The sequence below is a fragment of the Olea europaea genome, unplaced genomic scaffold (assembly GCF_002742605.1).
Source record: "Olea europaea var. sylvestris unplaced genomic scaffold, O_europaea_v1 scaffold1024, whole genome shotgun sequence".
Lineage (NCBI taxonomy): Eukaryota > Viridiplantae > Streptophyta > Magnoliopsida > Lamiales > Oleaceae > Olea > Olea europaea.
In genome coordinates, this window is record NW_019227569.1 from 183,576 (window position 1) to 189,810 (window position 6,235).

Here is a 6,235-nt window from a genome sequence, read left to right on the forward strand (position 1 = left end):
AATCTATATCATATAAAATTATTCTAATATTTGTTCATTATTTATTAACAGTTTCGCAAAGATGATGACACGAATTCGGTAAGTTTTTTTCTTTTTTGTTCTTTAGTTCTCTAATACGCTCGAATGGATTTTCCATTGTTGAGGAACGATTAATTATTTTATTTTTTAAATTCCACGAACTGAAAAGTTCTGAGAAGTCTCCAAAGCACTTCCACTTTACAATTGAAGAACGATCTAACCAGCAGACTTTACTACTAACTAATAAATACGAAGATGAAATCTTGAATGTTGAAGTTCACGTGCCTGATGTGACACGATTCGTCCCGACTTAACCTAATTGACTCGACACGTGTCGTGCGCCGGTAGTAGATGTCAGCTAAATGTCGGACCCATCACCAAGGCAAACTTGACCTATTTTGATTATGCTAATTTCTATGAAAATTTTGACAGAATTTCCCCTGTAACATGGACAAAATCAACCTGAAAAATCATCAAAATCTCAAATAGACATTTAAACCAAAAGTTTTGAAAACCACCACTTCCTCTAATACCACCACAACTATTACAAAATATAACAAAATTCGACTGAGTACTTCTACAACATCATCCTGTCAACACACAAGTATTACATCACTTACAAACCCTTCTACGAATATGTTTGTCACCCAAAATTAGACAATTACTTAATAAACATAAGTTCTCCAACTATTCATTACATACTTATGAAACGGTCTCTTTTACTTCAGCAGGCTTTTTCAAATATCTCAAAATCGACCTTCTCCTAATAGGAAAACATGGTAAAAAGATATGAGTTTATAACTCAGTGAGTGGATAGTTGAAAATAAATAAACTTTTCCATTTATGCTATTTTCTGAAAATTCTTGCACTATTTAACGTTAAGAACTTATGAAAAATAGTAACACTTTTAAAAACTAAACATGATCATATCATAATTTCTTGGACATAATTCTAGAAATGCAACTGTATAACATAATGACTATAAATACTCTGATATCCATGAAAAATTATGAAATATTGCTACCTTAATACTATAAGCTGAAAGCTTTATTCTGAAAACTGAATTAACCAAATTCCATTATCTGAAATCTGATAATAGAATAAATACTGAAAAATCACACCAAAAAGAGTACCCAATGAATAGCCTTACTCATGTACAGAGTAATCTCGATGTACAAGGCAAAACCATTCAAATACGATAATCTGGTCATATGTACGCAGAGCTGCCCCAAAGGCTAATCACCCTAGTACACGGCCCAAAGCCTATGTGTGTATGCGAGTGGGTCCCAAAGACCTCTGATAATCTGGTCATACATTATGGAAACACATTCACAATAGTACAGAGCGGGTAAAATCACTGTAACTAGTCATACACTGTGGAAACACATTCACATCAGTGCATACTAGGATAAAATCACCTGGGTACTTTCTGATGGTTTTAAAATAACTTTAGCTATACTGAAACATTTATATTCATATAACATGCTAGTCAAATGATTTAATTGAACTGAATTTAACTTTAAAAGTAATTGTTAATAAAATCCAATTTATTCTAAAAATCATGCTATGAAGTCAACTTTATACAATAAATAACTTTAAAATTTAATAAAGACTTTTTTCTGAAAAATAAATTTTATCCACTCACAAGGTATGAGCTACAAGCTAGATAGGTTGATAGACGTTTCCAATCGCCTCGTTACCTCCTGAAATACGATAATGATAACCAATTTATCCACTATCGAATCGAGAAACCTTAAAATCTAATAATAGAACATAATTTAAATGCTCTTGGTACTTAAATAAGTTCTCAAATTTTCTTTTATTAATTGGAGCTAATTACACCTTATAATTCCTTGGTTAATCACTAATTTATCAACATAACCATCATTTCAAATTTAAAACTAATTTTACTCTTCAATCTACTGAAACTAGTAACCACAATTCCACCCACATAATATACATTTTGTTCCATAAAATCAATTCTCAAGTGAAATATTTCATTTACATAATCACTTCACAATTTATTAATTAAAATCCCCAAAATCGGATTCTAGGGTTTTTCCAAAAATTTGACATCTCCATACCTTGCTGAAAATTTGAAATGAATAAATCCCCACACTTGAGCTCCAATTCGTGCAAATATCCCTAAAATTCGACATATTATTCAACAAGTTAAAACCCTAAAAATTTTAACATAATTCATACTTTATCACCTAAAACAAATGGAAAATTTCAACCCAACTTGAAGATATTAACCTTACCTCCTTTCCTCTTCTTTTCCTTTTTCTTTTCCTTTTTCCCTTTTTCTTTTCCTCTTTTTCTCCTTCTTTCTCGGACTCTGCTTCCCGTATGTTACTTTGTGTGTGTGTGAAATAGGGTGAAATGAGAGAAAATGGGTCAAAGGTTTGAATTAATTGGTCCACTAACCCATAATTGCAAACTACGTCCTTAACTTCACTTTTTAGTCATATTTAATCCTTTAACTTCCAAAAGTATATATATATATTCCAAACTTTTAAATATATCCAATTCAACCTTTATATTTTGACAATTGTAAAATAACCCAAATAAAATATTTAATTTCATTTTAGTCCTTGATTGACTTTGACCTTGACTAGTCAATATTTGAATTTTTGATTATAAAAATTGGATTGTAACATGATGTCTCTTTTTTTATATGAGGATGATGCTGAAGATGAAAAGGTACGAATCTCACGTCTTGCACCGTTGCTATTCCTAAATATATATGACCACCATGAAGAATCTAAAAAAAAATAATAATTGAAAAATTGAACCTGCTTTTTCTTTGAAGTGGACTCATCGTGTGGTGTATGCACATCAAAGTGCTACCTGCGGCAGTAATGAAAAAGTGATGACAGAAACAGCGGGTACAGCTTTTTAGGCTGTTGAGATTTTTCAGCAAAACTCCGTTTGAATTTATTAAGCTCAACCATCAAACGGAGTTTTGCTGAAAAATGAGTATTTTGTGATTGAATTTGCATTTGAATAATAGAATAAATTCTTTAGTAGCAAATGATTATTTAAATTATAATATGGAAGGTGTAATATAGCTTTTTCTCGGTGTTTGTTTGGTAGGGATTTTGATAATTGATTTTTTGAGTCGAAAAGACAAGCTTGAAACTATTTTTGTTGAAATTCTTAATGCTGGTGACGTTAGTGCTAAGTCGAGCAATGATAAGAAAAAGGAGAACCTATCCGTTGTCTTTAGTCTCTCAAAAAGGGGATTGTTTTTATCATTGTATTGTACTATGTATCCCAACAAGATTTCTCTTGACAGTTGGCGTGTTGAAGAAAATAGTGATCGTCATTTTAGAATTAGTTATCGAGGCTCATGTCCACATAGTCAAAGCTTCTGTAGGATATTTGTTGATTCTAATCATAAGCAACGGCGACGACGACAAGTTTTCATTTCTTAACTTGTAGCGGTATTATTCAGGACGAGAAAGGGTTGTAGAGTACCAAAGCTATAAATTCAAGCTAAATTTCCAATATAATAATTCAAATCATTCACACCATTGGCAAGTTCGTCAGAAAAGAATAATTAATTGTCACATAATTTTTCTCACCCATTTTCTTGCTTTGTTCTAAAACTCTCATCAGGGAGTATCAATTCAAAGAAAATTTTTGACTTTCCAAGTTTTCAATATATATACACACACACACACATAGGAGGAACAACTTTTACCATTCATTTTATAAAAACCAATCAACTTGTAAATAAAATAATAAACAATAAATAGCATCATAAATATGATTTTGATGGTTATGGGCCTGTTTGGCAGCCATTTTCTTCAAAATGCATTTTTCTCTCTCTTCTTTTCAACCACACATTCTTTATTAAAATAATATTATACATAAATAAAAAAAATTCCTTATTTTTCAACCACACATTTCACATCAATTTACTATTCTAAAATGCATTTTTACATAAAAATGTCTATCAAACATCCCCTATATATACTAGTTCAAAACTTGTACACGTGTCATACTATTTTTCACATTTATTAGAAAAAAAAAGTTTCAAACTTAAAAACAGGAATCAAATCAGTGAATGTCAAATGATAAGTAATAATTGTACATTAATGATTATCTAAGGGTGAATGTCACAAGTTAAAATTGAACCCATTGCATGAATTATTTAAAATATTTACATTATAGACAAAGAAATTTTCTGTAATTATGTATTTGATTACTAAAAGATTTAAAGATTGAAATTACGGATTTAAAACCTTTATCATTCATATAAACCATTTAATAGAAAAAGTTTCAAAATTAAAAACAAAAAAACAAATCAAAATAAGTATCAAATGTTAAATAATGATAGTATATTAATGATTTAAGGACAAATACTATACGATAATCAAAATAACAATACCTGAATAGTGTTATTAATGTAAAAATAACAACTTAATACATGAATTAGTACTATTAATGTAAATTATTAAAAGGTGAGGATTTATTGGACATAAAGTTAAATATATAAGGATAACATCGATATTCAAAACTATAATATATCTTAATGAGCAAGCATGCAATGCTAATTACCTAATTGGTGGCAGTAAATGCAATAAATTTGATCATATAACTTGTAATTTGTTTCATGATTGAAATTGTTGTATTATATCTATTAACAACTTCAAAATTACAATACAAAAATTAATTTATACTTATCCAATGTAGAAAGTTATAAATTTACAATTTGCTCCAATTTTCAAGAACCTGTCATATTCAATCATAATGCCAATAATCAGAATTTCACAATTCAATTTAATGGCTGCAAAATCTTGTGCAATGTCTGCCAATAAATTCAAACAGACAATATTTTCTTATTAACATAAAAGAAAAACTAAATTTTCAGTTTTCTTATCAAAAAATAATGGATGCATCCATTCGTAAATATTGAATTGGTTTCAATCAAGATGGCCTCAACTTCTCAAGTACTTTGCAACTATTAAATATCATTACAAAGACTAGGCATTCACTGATTGAGCTCCTTAAATTCAATAAGCTACAAACAGGAGCACCAGAATTTGTAGTGAAGAATGGGGAATTGTAGGCACTTGATGGACGGTACTGAATCAAAATAATAAAGTAATAAAATCGCCATAGATAAAAATAGAAAAATACAGTAATTTTAAATCATTTCAGAGTCAGACCAACAACCAAACTTCGAATGATCCACCAATAATGTAAGCGAGGCTTGTGATTTACTGAAAAGACAAGAAATAAATATTACAACATGTCATTTTAAATCATTTCTTACTTCGATATATACAGCTTAAAAAAAGAGTTAGCATGACATTCACGGAGAATTTATTCCTCCAAACAAATCGTATCCACTAGGCAAAGCAATTGCTATGAATCTAAAGGAATGTCCATGTGTAAAAGTTACATACCAACAAAGTTATCAATGGAGGGAGTTAGAACTGGAGCTGGAGAGGTATAAGGCTCACCAGGAACTGAAACATAATAGATAAACCAAAAACAAAAATACATCACAGCCTCGTTCAAATCTTAAGTTACGTAGATAGATTACAGTGCAAAGTGCCTAGTAAAATTGAAGGTTTTTTTACTATAATGACATCCAATTTTGGTATCATGTACTCTCAAGTGGTTGGTTCCAAATAACATATTATTACATCGTTGATCAGGATAATAGGAGGTTCATTGATAAACTACCCTATATTAGCCTACATATATTTGTAACAGAGGTGATTCTTTCTATTTGATTGGGAACCAATAGGACACAATTCGGGCAACAAAATTGTATTAGTCGATTTCAAAAGAGAAAATGTCACAAATACTTGCTCCAATTGATCGTTTCCATTTGTGCCAACAATTAAACAACGTAAACTACTTAACCAAACTCTAAACCCAAACGGTAATATTCCCTAAAATCTTGTTTCAAAAACAGGAACACAAGTTCCTTGCACCAACCAAAACCTTTGTAAACCATTTTGAGCAACACACTAATTAATCATTCACAATAACTTTCCACTTCACCAAATTCAAAAAATGGTTTATGTGAATTTAATTGAGTAAATAAATACAAATTTATTGGCAATGGAGAAAACCATTAAATCAACTTCATATTCGCAAAATAACTCAACCACCAATCACAATAATAATAATAAATAAATAAAGCCAAAGCATTAGTGGAAGAAATAATTACCTGAAAATGGGGTGGCAGAAAAAG

The 6,235-nt window shown here is 30.0% G+C and overlaps 1 long non-coding RNA gene across 1 annotated transcript; it reads right to left on the reverse strand.

Moving 5' to 3' along the window:
- Positions 1–433: 433 nt before the first annotated feature.
- On the reverse strand, positions 434–2,445 carry LOC111372766. Its single transcript, XR_002698824.1, has 4 exons — positions 2,280–2,445; positions 2,103–2,163; positions 1,664–1,721; positions 434–781 (listed from the first exon to the last, which is right to left on the reverse strand). It is a non-coding gene; the product is annotated as an uncharacterized LOC111372766 (long non-coding RNA).
- Positions 2,446–6,235: the final 3,790 nt, after the last annotated feature.